The following is a 15,215-nucleotide window of genomic DNA, read 5'->3' as shown; positions in this document are numbered from 1 at the left end:
AAAAGAAACCAAGTACTGACATCTTCTACAACATGAATAAACCTCAAAAACTATATGCCTACAAAAAGGCTACGTATCATATGATTACATTTATAGGAAAATCCAGAAAGAGTGAAATTATAGAGACAGAAGATTTGTGGTTGCCTGGGGTAGAGTGTGGGGAAAAAGGAGTGACTGCAAATAGACACTAGTATTTTTTGTGATGGATGATATAAATGTTCTCAAGTTAGAGTGCAAAACTGGTGGCAAGACTCTCTAAATAAAGTAAAGTTCAGTAAATAGTACAGTTAAAATGAGTTAATTTTAGGATATATAAATTATATATCAGTTAAAGTTGTTTAAACGAAAAAAAAATACCATATTGGCCAAAGGCTTTAGTCTCCATTCTCCCTTCATGTACCCATCTTGGAACTCCTGGGTTACAAAAGGTTGAATGTAAAATATGCTGAATCCTAGATTCTCCCTAGGAATAAATAATAACACATACTGTTGTTATTTCTATTGGTTCAGAAATAGCGTCTAAAACAAAGTGTACCAATGGCCAAAGCTGAACAGCTGAACAACTAGGTGCCAGTTTGGTCTGTAAGTGCAAAGAATGCATGACAGACAAGTAAGTGTTAGAAAGCAGTTGATGATGGAGATCACAATGAGGTTTATTTTAGGAGGAATTGGAAATCAGATTTCCAGGAAACCATAAACCAGATTTGGAATCTTAATTTCAACTATTTCTAACAAACAATATTGAAGGTCATCCTTATTGCTGCACTGGTGCTTTCTATGACATTATCTGCAGAAGCGCAGGCTCTGGTCACAAACACCATAAAGACACTTCCTACACTCTGCATAGCTATCTCTGTACCTCAAACTCCAAACTGCCCCACTACACAGGAACACACATGATTAAAGACACCCCAAGAGTAGGGGCCATATGTTGTTAATTTCAGTGCATGACGCAGGTTCAAATGTCTTTGCCCTTAAAGCTAAGAACAGGAAGCCACGAGAACTTAAACAGAATCGAGTATTTCAGACAGAAACTAGCTTCTTTTGAAGCTTGAACATACACTCTATATGGGAACTTCAGGGGTCATGTTTTTTCTTGGACCCTCAGTTTCCACCTCCCTGTCATGTGGATAATGAAACTCTCTCCTAGGGTTTTGGAGAGATCCAAATGGCAAGTCTTAGGTCAATCACTTGGCACTTGGTGCTTAATAACTGATGGCTATTTTTTTTCCTGAAATTTAGGACCAAGCCAGGGCCTCTCTGAGTCAGTTACCCTGGAGCTTTATCATTTCAGCATGCCCTATGCTCTAGGGTGTTCCTGCGGACCCAGTAGGCTGGGCAGGGTCTTAAAAGGAATTCCTATAGAATATTCCAGGTGTACTAGTCAGCTTGGGCTCCCTAATAACAAAATGCCATAGCCTAGGAAGCTTAAACAATAGAAATTGATTTTCTCACATGTCTGGAAGCTAGATATCAGAGATAGAGTGCCAACGTGGCTTGGTTCTGGTGAAGATCTCCTGGCTTACATATGACAGACATCTGTGTCATTACACAGTAGAGAGAGATCTGTCTCCCATTCTCTTCTTATAAAGCCATAGTCCCGGCAGAATAGCGTCCCACCCACATGTAACTTTACCTTTTAATGACCATTTCTCCACGTACTGCCACACTGGGGGGTTAGGGTGTCAACATATGAATTTGGAAAGGACACAGTTTAGTCTTATAGCACCAGGGAAGGCTTATTTAACCACAGAATATGGGCACAGAGGTGGTATACCTGGTATCAAATTAAAGACCCTGCTTATCTTGCTTTTACCCATCACCATTCCTTCACCAGGTTGTTGGGTTTTCTTCCTCCAACTGATAAAGCATTTCAAAAAACACAAAATTTGACCATGAAAAAATCATATTGGCACCCAATGAGACCTGAGAATTCCCAGAATTCATTCTTAACGTTTAAACTCAACATTCAAATCCATCCTGAATGCTGTTTTTCCTGCATACGGCAGGATTTCTTGCTTTCTCCCTCTATGCTCAGACACTTGTTGGCTGCTTTCATTGGACCCAATGATGGATTCATGTTAAACCAAAAAAGTTTGACTACTGTAACCTGGAATTCTTCCTGCTGCTACTTCCCCATGCATACTCTTTTCTTTTTGAAAGATTATTTATTTATTCATGAGAGACAGAGAGAGAGACAGAGGCAGAGACACAGGCAGAGGGAGAAGCAGGCTCCATGCAAGGAGCCTGACAAGGGACTTGATCCCAGGACTCCAGGAATCACGCCCTGGGTGGAGGGCGGCGTTAAACCGCTGAGCTACCCAGGGATCTACCCCACCCCTTCCACCCCATGCATACTCTTAAGTAGCAGGCAGAGACTACCTTACATAGATAACACTGAAGGCCCTACAAGGGAAGAATGCCAGGGACTTAATGCTAGTGTCCCCAAAAATGCATACGCTAGAACCCTAATCTCCATGTGGTGATGTTGGGAGGTGGCACCTTTGGAAGGTGATTAAGTTTTATTAAGTGGAGCCCTCATGAATGGGATTAGTACCCTTATATAAGAAGAGGCTTGAGAGGTGGCTGTTGATAAGCGACCAAGTTTATGGTATTTTGTTAAAGCAGCCCAAGTTGATGGGATAAGGAGCCTTTGACAAAGAACCAAGATTAAGTGTGAGAGTTGATACTCCTCTGCAGTATTAGTCAAAATCTTATGGGCATAGGGTAGGGGAAGATGAAGGCACAACCCAGGGTCAGTCATTGTACACTGCATATAGGCACTTTATTTAAGTTTACCTTCTTAACCAACTACCATCTGTTCTCTTATTTATCAATACAATACCCTACTCATCAGTCTTTCAAATTCTAGCTCTTTTTCAACTTAACTCTCATAGCAGTGATTTCACTAAAGTATTTATTTATTCTGAAAACTATCATTTTATAATTGAGTTTTCATGATAGATTTGTTAAGAGCTCGGGTTTGGCACTTGATAGACCTGGAATTATACCCCAGATACTCACCAGATATTTCTTGGAAAAATTATTTAACCTCCCAGAAACTTATGTGCACAATAGAGTTAATCACATGTCTCTCATAGGGCAGTGTAAAAATTAAACAAGAAATTATGCTGAGTGCTTATTTCATATCCTGACTCAATACAATGTAACTTTTAATAGTATTAGGATAAGTGACTTGTTAAGGGTCACTGATACCAGAGAGGAGTAGGACCTTCTGTGTCCCATTGTAGCCTTCCATGCTACTCCTCTTTCCTATAACTAACACATCTCTTGCATTCTAGGGTAAGAGATGTAATGGTTTAGCAAAGAACTTTTTGCACTTTTGCACTTGAGTTGTGCTTGAGATCAGTGGAATGGATAAACATAAGCATAAATACAGAGCTCTAATCTTGTCATCATCATTTGCTTGCTCTGTCCCCCTGTCCTACTCTCAGTGTTCGGTTCTTTTCATCTGTGAAATGATTGACTAAGAGTATGCTGACTAAGTTCCTTTAACATTGCAGGTGCTTTCAAAATATTGGTTGCTTATATTTTGCCTCTTTATTTGATAATGACATAAGAGACACCACAGCTCAAATCACCCTACTTCGTGACTATTTTTCCCTTCCTTGTATAGAGTACTCTCATGTTCCCTCTGTCTGCCACTCTCAAATCTAAACATACTTTGATAGAATAGTCAATAGTTAAGAGCAATTTAGAATATGAATAACATTTAGTTGGTTCTTGGCCCATTGATCTCATTCTCATCCTTTCCTAGTGAGCTAGAACGGGGCTTTGAAGTGCTCTCCACCCAATTTCCAGTTGTGATTACCAATAGATCACAGCCAAGAGATAAGCTGAATCTTATTTGGCTAATTCCAAGTTGGTACTTCATCCATCCCAAGTGTATACACTTTTAAGACATTTCACAAGTCATGTGTGAAGGTAGCAGGGGATTACCAGCAGTGGTAGAGAGATGGGGGAAAGTGACCAGGAAGATTTCTGGCACAATGAACTTACTCTGGCAGACAACTGCAAATGGTTCACTGATGGATAGACAGAAGGAATCTGGATTTTCAAAAACAATCAAAACTCTAACAAAAGCAAATCCCACAATATCTCAGAACATCTGCATGGACAAGATCAGTGGAATGGATACTGACAGATCCAAAAGAGAATCATTATTCCACTCAATATCCAGAACACTCAATCTACTCTCCGAGGGTCACCACTGTCAAAATTGTGTTGTTAAAACTGAAGCTGCTATTACTTCACCTGCCTCACCTACTGGAGCTAAAAGGAACTTTAGATAAGTTATCACTTAACTACAAGAAAGAGGTCATAAATATGTCAATTAATTTCTCGGATTTGAAATGGATCTTAGAAGCCAAACTGAAATCTAACCATCTCCCCAATCGTGCACTTACTGCATACATCATTTCTATAGCTGAGAAAATATTCCATTTCTTCTGCAGACTTTAATAGGGAGCTCAGTTCTCTAATAAGAAGGAAGCACAACTCAAGTGCAAAATATAGCTATTATTTGGGTCATCCAAAATCTGCAGGAAGACAAAAAGCACTGAATTAAAAGGTTGACCTTGGGCAAGTTACTAGAATTTCCCAAGCCTTAGTTTTCATTCTAAATTTAAGGTGTTTGAGTACTCATCTCCTGGCCTGTGAAGTTTAGATAAGATCATATGTATGTCATAATATAATGTTTGACATTATAATTTCTCAATAAATGTTAGCAATTATCTTCACTATTACTAAAGTTTACTTTTCATGTATATATATGTATATGTATAAACACACTTCTCATATACATACATATATATACATATATGTATGAGACTTGAAAAGAATAAAATGAAGGTTTACAATGTACTTTAAAAATTTCCCAACTAAAAGCAACAGTGATTTATTCATAAATATTTTTACAATATTTTCTCCCCTTGACAGGTTATAAAACTTAGATCCAAATGGTCAGCCCCTCTGTTCTTGTGTATGTGTATGTATTTTAATTGCTATAAAAATTAAAATAGCTGCTGCTTATTGATCCCCTACTTTGTACTGGGATTTGTCACACGTTACCTAACCCAATGCTCACAATAACTCCACGAAGTGCACAATTCAGAAGAGGAGTCTGAGGTTTAGGAAGTTAAGTAACTTACATAAGGTAACCCAGCCAGGTCTCTGGCCCTCACGCTCCCTCTATCTGCACTAATGTCTTTTGTATTTATTCCTAAAAAGTGCTCTTGGTTTAAGAAACAAGAGCCAGGCTCTCAGAGACTAGAAATGAAATTGTACTGGCGTTTCAATGCCTGCAGCCTGTAGTGATTCTGAGTAAGATTGCAAACTTCATGGAGAATTGGTAGCCTCAGGAAGAAACTGTCAATCTCAATTAAGACATCACGGTGTCAGATGAGGAAGGTACTTCCACGAAGCCTATTGTTGAATGAGTGTCAGGTGAAGGCAGTACTAATTACTGCACAATCCAAATATGTCTGTTTCCTACTCCTCTCAAAGTAAGGTCACCAAGTTATTATGGCATGGTGGTTTGCACTATTTTGGATTCCGCCAAGTGGCAGGTGGCCTGACAAACATGCAACTCAGCATGTTTTGTTGGGTCCCCACAGCTGTGCTGCCAATCAGTTCGGGAGGGCTGCAAGTTAATGCTAATTAGCTTCTGTTGATCTGCATATTCCAACAGCCTCCCAGGATTCCCATTTTGATATGCAAGATTGCCAGTTGGGTATGTGATTGAATTAAGAAGCAAAAAAGATTTTATCTTTCCACACAGGGATTTGTGGGTTTCAATTCCCAGCAGAGGCTGTTACCCTTCTGGTTCATAGTTGGCAGCTCTGGCCCCCAGCATGGGAGCATGGGCTCCAGGCTACAGGGTGCTGCCGCCCTGCTTATGAAAACAAAAATCCTGCCCTAACCTCCTAGCCCTATTAGTAGTAAACATTCTTTCCATCTGGTCTGTGAACTGGCACTGGCAATTTAGATGGGCAAGGAATCTATAGTTTTCTTTTCCATTTGGTTCAAATCTGTTTAGTGCAAATCACCTACACACAAATACATTAGTAATGAAGGATTATTTCTTGTGGCATGCAAAGAGCACTAATTCCAAATGGTCACTTCCAAACCTTTTGGCTCTCATGGGATAAACTGCTTTACCTTTCTGGACGTCAGTTTCTTCAAATGCAATGTTAGGAGGTTGTGCTAGAGTCCATTAAAGGAAAGAAGGTAAATGACAAAGAGCAAAATGTTTGACACATGTTAACCCTTGGATATTGTAGTATACTTTTGAAATCAATTTTTTAAAATTAACTATCCAGTGGGCACTCTGTATCAGCACAATGCATATGAATACAGGTTTAAATATAAATAAGATTATTCATTTCCCTCCAGTAGTATATAGTAAAAAGACAATTACAATGGGAAATAAAATCCCTTCCAACAAGTCTCCTACAATTCTATTTTTCCCTTTCTTTCTGCTATGATTACAAGGGAACACCCCAATTTTCTGGCTCTACCACTTAATAGTGTTGTTTTCCTGGGTGTGTTGCTTAACTTCTCTGGGTCCAGGTTTCTCTTTCTGTAAAAATAATGCACACCACATAATATTGAGTCACTTACATGGAATATTGCTTATTAAAGCTACCGACACATAGTAGGTATTCTGTAAATAGTATTTTCCTTCTGTTTCTCCTTGCCATGGATTTATCAGAATCACATGAGTTCAATAAATTTTGGAGTGAAGGACAAAGGTAGAAGAAAAAGAGGCGGAAGGATTTTAGCCATGGTAGGAAAGGAACTCAGCAGGAAACTGCACTATAAGGGCTGATGTATTTAGATTTTGCACCTGTATTTCATCAGGGCAATGAAAATATGATCTCACTGGGTAAACATTACAAAAACAATTTTCAGAAGTTTAACTTGGCTGCAGCCTTAGAAAGTTCTGCTTCCCTGAAGTGATTAAACAATATTTCTTGGAAAACATTTGCTAAATATAATTGTGAGAGAATTTTCTTTTCCTTTTCCTTATTGTTGGATTTAGGAGGCCCAGTTGGATTTTTGTAGGAAAAGTTATGAACATGATTGCTATATTTCTATCACATTTTGTATATTTTCATATGTGTGTGTATATATAAATATGTATGTCTCCATTTCTCTATGTATATGCATATAACGCATGTGGGATTGTATCTATATGTAGTATATGCATATAAATGTTCATCCATATACAAATTTTAGAATTGAGTACATGCATACACATATACATGTGTTTTATAATATGGCATCTATATTTATCATTCATTTAGGTATTGTAGTGGTTAAGAGCACAGATTCTGAAATCAGACTTTCAGAATTTGAATCCTAGCTTTATCATTTATTGCTATATGACAGTGGTAAGTAATTTAATCTGTACATCTCAGATATTACTTAAATAATATCTTAGGATATCTGTGAAATGGAGATAATAATTCTATCTACTGCAAAGAGTAATTGTGAAGATTAAATTAACACACATGACAGTGCTTAAAAATAAACTTGATATTGCTATTGTTAGGACTATTACTGTTATTGTGTTATTTTTCATTCATTCAGATTACTTTGATTTTAAGATTTTTTTGTTTTAAACTTCTAGTGGAAAAATTTTAAAGCAATATCAGAGCTTTTCTATTTTTAAGTGGTAGGTATTTTAATTAAATTTTAAAGCACATCATTCCTTTGTTGTGGGAAGAATCATCTGGATATATGTATTTAGCTATATACCCCACCTCACCACCATCCCCCTTCTTGGAGAAAATAGTGAAATAACCTTGAATGCATATGTTTTAGACTAAAAGGATCAATGTGCTATTTGGCAATGCAAATTGAATGTATGTTATAGCAAAGCTATTTCTTTGCATACTTTGTTGCTTGAGAGAAAAGAAAGATTTCTTTATTAAATAGTTTAGGCTGCAAATTATTGCTTGTTTTGACCAAGATACATATGCCTGTTGTTGATCAAAGAGATTAGTAATAGAGATTCCATGATTGTAAGGGGAAAAATGCAGGCCCAGTATTTAATTCAAGCTGGAAGAGAAACTGGATAGAGAGCTATTTGGGCTTGGCACAACTCAGACTGGACTGGATTTGAATCTCAGCTCCATCTCTTCCTAGTGTTGTGACCTTAGGCAAGTGTGAAGTCAGAAGTAAATAACAGCCTTTCAAATGATGTTGGATTGTTGCCCTCCTGTGTCACTGTCTTGTGGCCATAGAGCCAAACAGTACCCTTTCCAGTGAAAGGTGAAGCTTCTCATCAACAATGTGGGCATTTCCACAATCATCCTGGGAAGAACTTAATCCTTGGGCTGAAAAGAGGACAGAAGAAAGAAAAGTACCTATTTTGTGGCTCTCATTTTGTTTCTTTAAGCAATCCATTTAACTATTGAACTAATATTTACTAACCCCTATGTCAGATTAGAATGCTAGGAAAGGCTGTATAGGACATGGTGTCTACTCTTAAAATACTCATAATTAAATGAGAGATTTGTGAAGAAATAAAAGCCATCAGTCTGATAGATGCTATGTAGAGTGCAAAAAAATAAAATAAAAATTCTGTGGACACAGAAGAGGAGGAAGAAATGATTAGTTCTCTCCAGGGATAAAAGCAAAGCATCTAAAGTGAGGTAAAGATTGAGCTATCTCTTAAAGAAAGGGTAGGAATAGGACAAATAGAAGAGAGAGAGTTTTCAAGCAAAAGGAACATTCAAAGCCATTGTGCTTTAAAATAATATAGCAAATTCAGGGAATGTTCATAGTTCAGTATTCTTAAATCTTAGGAAGTGAAGAAAAGAGTAATCTGAGACTTTAGGCCTGAAGAGATTATTAGCCCCACTTTGATGGCCCATGTATTATTACATGCTCAACTATGTGATTTATTTTTCCTAAGGGCAATATGAAACCATCAAAAGGTTATAAGCATCTGAGAGACATATTTATATTTTCATTTTGGTGCATTCCTGCAGGTATTTGAAGAATAAACATGAAAAGGTAAAGAATAGAAGCAGGAAATTATTCAAGGGGGCATTATAGGAATGGGGACATAGAACAATCAGGGTTAGAATTTACAGAATACAAAGGGACATTTAAAAAGATCTTTAGAGGGACACCTGGGGGCCTCAGTGGTTGAGTGTCTGCTTCCGCTCAGGGTGTGATCCCGGGGTCCTGGGATTGAGTCCCACACTGGGATCCCCACAGGGAGCCTGCTTCTCCCTCTGCCTGTGTCTCTGTCTCTCTCTTTGTGTCTCTCATGAATAAATAAATAAATATAATCTTTTAAAAATATAAGTAATAAAAAGATCTTTAGAGATAACCATCTCTAAGAGTTGAACATTGGTTCGTGGAAGGAAGGGGTCAAGGTGATTCCAGGTTTTTTGTATGGAGAAGATTAATATTGAAATACACATTGAACACCTCCTCCAGGGTGAGGAGGGAAGAAAATATGTATTTTGTTCTGAAAATTCTAAGAGTGAGATGCTTAGGGGACACTCAGATTGATAGACAAGTTTGGATATACAGATTTAGAGCAAAGGGCCAGGTAGAAATTTAGAAATAATTAGCTTAGAAATGGCAGTTATGAGAAAAGACACGATAATCAGAAAATTCCTTTCATGTGAAAGGAGAGTACTAACACAAACATGGAAGTAACCACCAAAGAATGACAACATTTATGACAAAAGATACCTATCATCTCAGTGACATTGATCTTTCAATATACCAAACAAAGCCCTAAACTTGCTAAAAGACTCTGAATTAGGCTTTTCCAGAAGTTGTTTACTTTCTCTATCAAGATGAAATGAACTAAATCTAAAAGATGTGGCAATTGAACCAACAGAGAAAAAAAATTAAGAATTAAAAATTTGCTAACCACCGCTTTGAATGACATCTCACCTTTTCTCTAACGCAGTAAGGGATGATGGGCCACTTCACTTTTCTTTTAAAATAATTAAGCATCCAAAATACTGGATCAATCATAAAAGAAAATAGTAGTCCATGTCCAACATTACTACAATAAAAGGATACGTTTAAAAAAAAAAAGATACATTAAAAGGCCCCATTTATTTATACAGTAGTAACAAGGAATACAATCAACCTTTTGGTTGCTGTTGGTTGGGGGATTTTTTTTTAAGCTCATGAATGAAAGGTCTCCAAATGATGTGGGTCCTGTGGTTTTTCTCAGACAGTTTAATAAATATAAAAGAACTGAGACTAATTGAAAGAATAGTTTAGTAGGAAATTTGGAGGGAAAAAACTTTAGGAGATTTCTTAAGAATCAAAGACAAGTCTAATGAATTGGGTGGAGTTGATAGAGCCCTGAAGTTTATTCTCCTCTGTATGAAGGAAATGATCTCAGAGTGATAATACAAATGGTATTTGTATGATTCATGAAACTTTTTTTTTTAGTTAATTATAAATGGATTTCATAGCCCCTTAGATTCAGAAAGCACAGTACATTTCAGTAATTTATTTATTCTCTGGGAAGGGATTTTATGAACGTTTGAAAAAAGGTTTGGTTTAAGATAAATTAAATGCAAGGAGTTCTTTTCTTTAAAAAGTCATGACAGGTATAATAAATTTTTTTATTCTCTGGAATTTGAGCTCTGGTCTATGCTGTCACCAGCTGAGTTTCATTTTGGTCACAGCTTTCCACCTCTTTACCTCCAAAAACCCAACATTTCCTAAACCCATCCAGGTAACATGCCTTTGAAGCTACCTGGAATGTCTTCTCTTCTCTCTTGGTAAATTACTAATTATTCAAGACCTACCCACAATTTTATATCCTGTGAAATCATCTCCAATTTATTCCATTTGTCCTTCTTCTGTTCCTCAATACCTTGATCATATTCCTATATGAACATCTATTAGTTTCACTACAATTATCAGCTACGCATACATCTTTATAGCTGAACCAGGCCTTGTTCTGTGCCTAGCACATGGCACACATTCGGTAGATACTTCTTGTTATGACGACATGATTATTACTACTTCATCATCATTACCCATATGTATATGTATATGTATATCTGTGTCTAACTACAATTTAAACAATGAACTCAGAGATATGGTCTCTCTTGAATCTCAAGATACACACAAGACTGTAAGGACAACTACTTTTAATCCCATTTTTCAGATGAGAAAGGTTAAACACACTCCAAACTCTTATCCAGTATTCCATGGGAAATAAGTGGGGAGAAATCAATATCTTCTGCAGATATTAGTTTTAATACACTATATTCAAATAAGTGAAATTTTCAGAACCATATGCTTATAAGTTTATTCCGTGGAGCTTTTATTTAGACCTCAGGTGAACAAAAATGAATTAACATACCCCTAGGTTTATCACAGTCATCATTAATTCATGGAGTGAACTAATGAACTAATCATACTAATTTATGTGTCTGTTTGTGTTAATATGACTAATAACCATGAATCTACCACTTAGTCCTGCACTAAAATAGTTACTAACTAAATCAACATGCTCCTCCTTCCTGATCTTGCCAACCTCTGATTTATTGTCCAACCACAAAGTATCATTAATTTTAATTTTATGCTTATCACTCCTTTGGTTTGTGTTCACAATTAGTTTAATTTTGGTTTTTTACTCATTTCTTAACTTTGTATTAAAATTATAAACAAAATTTTACAAATAAAATTATGTTGTATGTAGTTTTCTGGAGCTTGATTTTAATTTAACATTACTAACATTTATCCATCCTATTTTGTTTAGTTGTGCTCTTAATTTTCACTGCTGAATATTTTATGAATATACTACAATTTACTTAACTATTGTACTATTCACAGAAATTTGGGTTATTTCTAGGGTCAACATTTTTTTTTTGAATATATACCTGGAAGTAGAATTGCTGGGTTGTAAGTTACATAAATATATTTCACTTTATAGGAAAATGCCAAGTTGCTCTTACAAAGGGATTATAATAATTTATAAAACCACCTACAAGGTATGAGAAATATCAATGATCCACATTGATAATTCAGTATTTGTTGCTATTGCAGTAATTGTTAGGCTTTTAATATTTTGTTAATCAAGTAAATGTGAAAAGGTATCTCATTATGGTGTTGATTTACATTTCCCCAATTGCTAATCATATCGAGAGTATCTTCATACATTGGCCATATTTCTTTTTATCTATAGAACTTCCTCATGTATTTGTGATACAGATCCTTTCTTATATGCATCATAAGTATCTTCATGTGATTTGCATCTCATCCTTTGGCTTTCCTGGTAGATGCTGCTTTTGTTTTTCTTTTTCTTATTTAAGTTCAATTTACTAACATATAGCTCATCATTAGTTTCAGATGTAATTTTCAGTAATTCATCAATTGCCTACAACGCCCGGTGCTCATCACATCATGTGCCCTCCTTAATGCCCATCACCCAGTTACTCTGTCCTCCCCATCCACCTCTCTTTCAGCAACCCTCAATTTGTTTCCCAGAGTTAAGAGTCTCTCATGGTTTGTTGTCCTCTCTGATTTTTCCCCATTCAGTTTCCCCTCCCTCCCTTATGATCCCTTGCACTATTTCTTATATTCTGCATATGAGTGAAACAATACGACAATAGCCTTTCTCCAATTAACTTATTTTACTTAGTATAATACCCTGCAGTTCCATTTACATCGATGTAAATGGTAGGTATTCATACTTTCTGGTAGCTGAGTAATATTCCATTGTATGTATGTATACCACCTCTTCTTTATCCATTCATCTCTCAAAGGACATCTTGGCTCCTTCCAAGTTTGGCTATTGCAGACATTGCTGCTATGAACTTTGGGGTGCAGGTATCCCATCATTTCACTATATCTGTATCTTGGGGTAAATACCCAGTGGTGAAATTGCTGGGTCATTAGGGTAGCTCTATCTTTAACTTCTTGAGGAACCTCTGCACTGTTTTCCAGAGTGGCTGCACCAGTTCACATGCCCACCAATAGTGCAAGAGGGTTCCCCTTTCTCCACAACCTCACCAACACTTGTTGTTTCCTGTCTTGTCAATTTTAGCCATTCTCACTGGTGTGAGGTATCTCATGGTTTTGATTTGTATTTCCCTGATACGAAATAATGTGTGGTATTTTTTCATGTGTCTGTTGTCTGTTTTGGGGGGTTTTTTGTTTGTTTGTTTGTCATTGGACAGGTTTATTGAACTGAGCGTCTTCCCATAATCTGAGTAAATGGCTTCTGGTACAGGCTGTAGGACAGGTCTCTAACCACAAGTTCCCATCACTAAACCAGGACCGATTAGCATCTCTTCATTTTAGAAGAGAAGTCAACATTCAACTGCAGTCACACGTGGGTTCTGTTGCTGGATGCAGTTCAGGCTCTCCGGAATGTCTGTTTACACACTTGGCCTTCACAGAACATTTCCAAGTGGAGTTGTATGTATGTCTTCTTTGGAGGAATATCTGTTCATGTCTTCTGCCCATTTCTTGACTGTATTATTTATTTACTTTTTTAGGTGTTGAGTTTGATAAGTTCTTTATAGATCTTGTACACTAGACCTTATCTGATATGTCATTTGCAAATATCTTTTCCCATTCCATACTTGTCCTTTAGTTTTGTTGACATTTCCTTTGCTGTGTGGAAGCTTTTAATCTTGATGAAGTCCCAATAGTTCATTTTTGCTTTTGTTTCCCTTGCCTTTGGAAATGTGTCTAGCAAGAAGTGGCTGCAGCTTATTTCAAAGAGGTTGCAGCCTTGGGGATCCCTGGGTGGCTCAGCAGTTTAGCGCCTGCTTTCAGCCCAGGGCATGATTCTGGAGTCCTGGGATCGAGTCCCGCATCAGGCTCCCTGCATGGAGCCTGCTTCTCCCTGCATGGAGCCTGCTTCTCCCTCTGCCTGTGTCTCTGCCTCTCTCTCTCTCTTTCTCATGAATAAATAAATAAAATCTTAAAAAAAAAAGGTTGCAGCTCTGTTTTCTTTCAGGATTTTGATGGATTCCCATCTCACATTTAGGTCTTTCATCCATTCTGAGTTTATCTTTGTGCATGGTATAAGAAAATGGTCCAGGTTCATTCTTCTACGTGTGGCTGTCCAATTTTCCCAGCACCATTTGTTGAAGAGACTGTCTTTTTTTCCACTGGATACTCCTTCCTGCTTTGTCTAAGGTTAGTTGACCATAGAGTTGTGAGTCCATTTCTGGGTTCTCTATTCTGTTCCAGTGATCTACGTGTCTGTTTTTGTGCCAATACCATGCTGTTCTGATAATCACAGCTTTCTAATATATCTTGAAGTCAGGCATTGTGATGCACCCAGCTTTTTTTCCCCCCTAACATTCCTTCGGCTATTCAGAGCAGAAATCAATGAAATAGAAACCAGAAGAACAATAGAAAAAGTCAATGAAATTAGGAGGTGGTTCTTTGAAAGAATTAATAAGATTGATAAACCTCTAGACAGACTTATCAAAAAGAAAAGAGAAAGGACTCAAATTAATAAAATCATGAATAAAATGGGAGAGATCACGACCAACACCAAGGAAATACAAACGATTTTAAGAACATATTATGAGCAACTATATGCCAACTAATTAGGAAATCTGGGAGAAATGGATGCATTCCTGGAAACATAAACTACCAAAAGGGAAATAGGAAGAAATGGAAAACCTGAACAGATCAATAACCAGGAAATTTCCTTAAGGAAATTGAAGCAGTCATCAAAACTCTCCCAAGAAACCAGAGTCCAGGGCCTGATGGTTTCCCAGGGGAATTCTTTCAAACATTTAAAGAAAAAATAATACCTATTCTACTGAAGCTGTTTCCAAAAATAAATGTAGATACTGTTTTCAATGAATGTTTACTGGTGATAGTTTACTAACTATATCCTTCAAAAAAAAAGGTGATTGGCCAGTGGATCTCCCTCACCCAAAGTCTGGCGATCAGCCTGAAGCCAATAACTAATAACAGATACAAGAGGCTCACTCCCTTACTTCAAGGCTTGTTCCACAGTACAATCATGCTCCAGAGCTTCCCATGGTATTAGGGCAAGGCTAGACTAGAACTGAAACCACATATTGACTCAGCCACATCCCCTCCCTATACTGCTTTCCTTATTTCCCTACAGGCACTTCTAGATGTCCTCAATAAAGTACCTGCACAACATTCTCTATCATAAGATAGGAAAATTATCCTATGCTCCTAGGATATGCAACTTA

The sequence above is a fragment of the Vulpes vulpes genome, chromosome 12, assembly GCF_048418805.1.
Source record: "Vulpes vulpes isolate BD-2025 chromosome 12, VulVul3, whole genome shotgun sequence".
Classification (NCBI taxonomy): Eukaryota; Metazoa; Chordata; class Mammalia; order Carnivora; family Canidae; genus Vulpes; species Vulpes vulpes.
Note: the sequence above shows the minus strand (reverse complement) of the source record.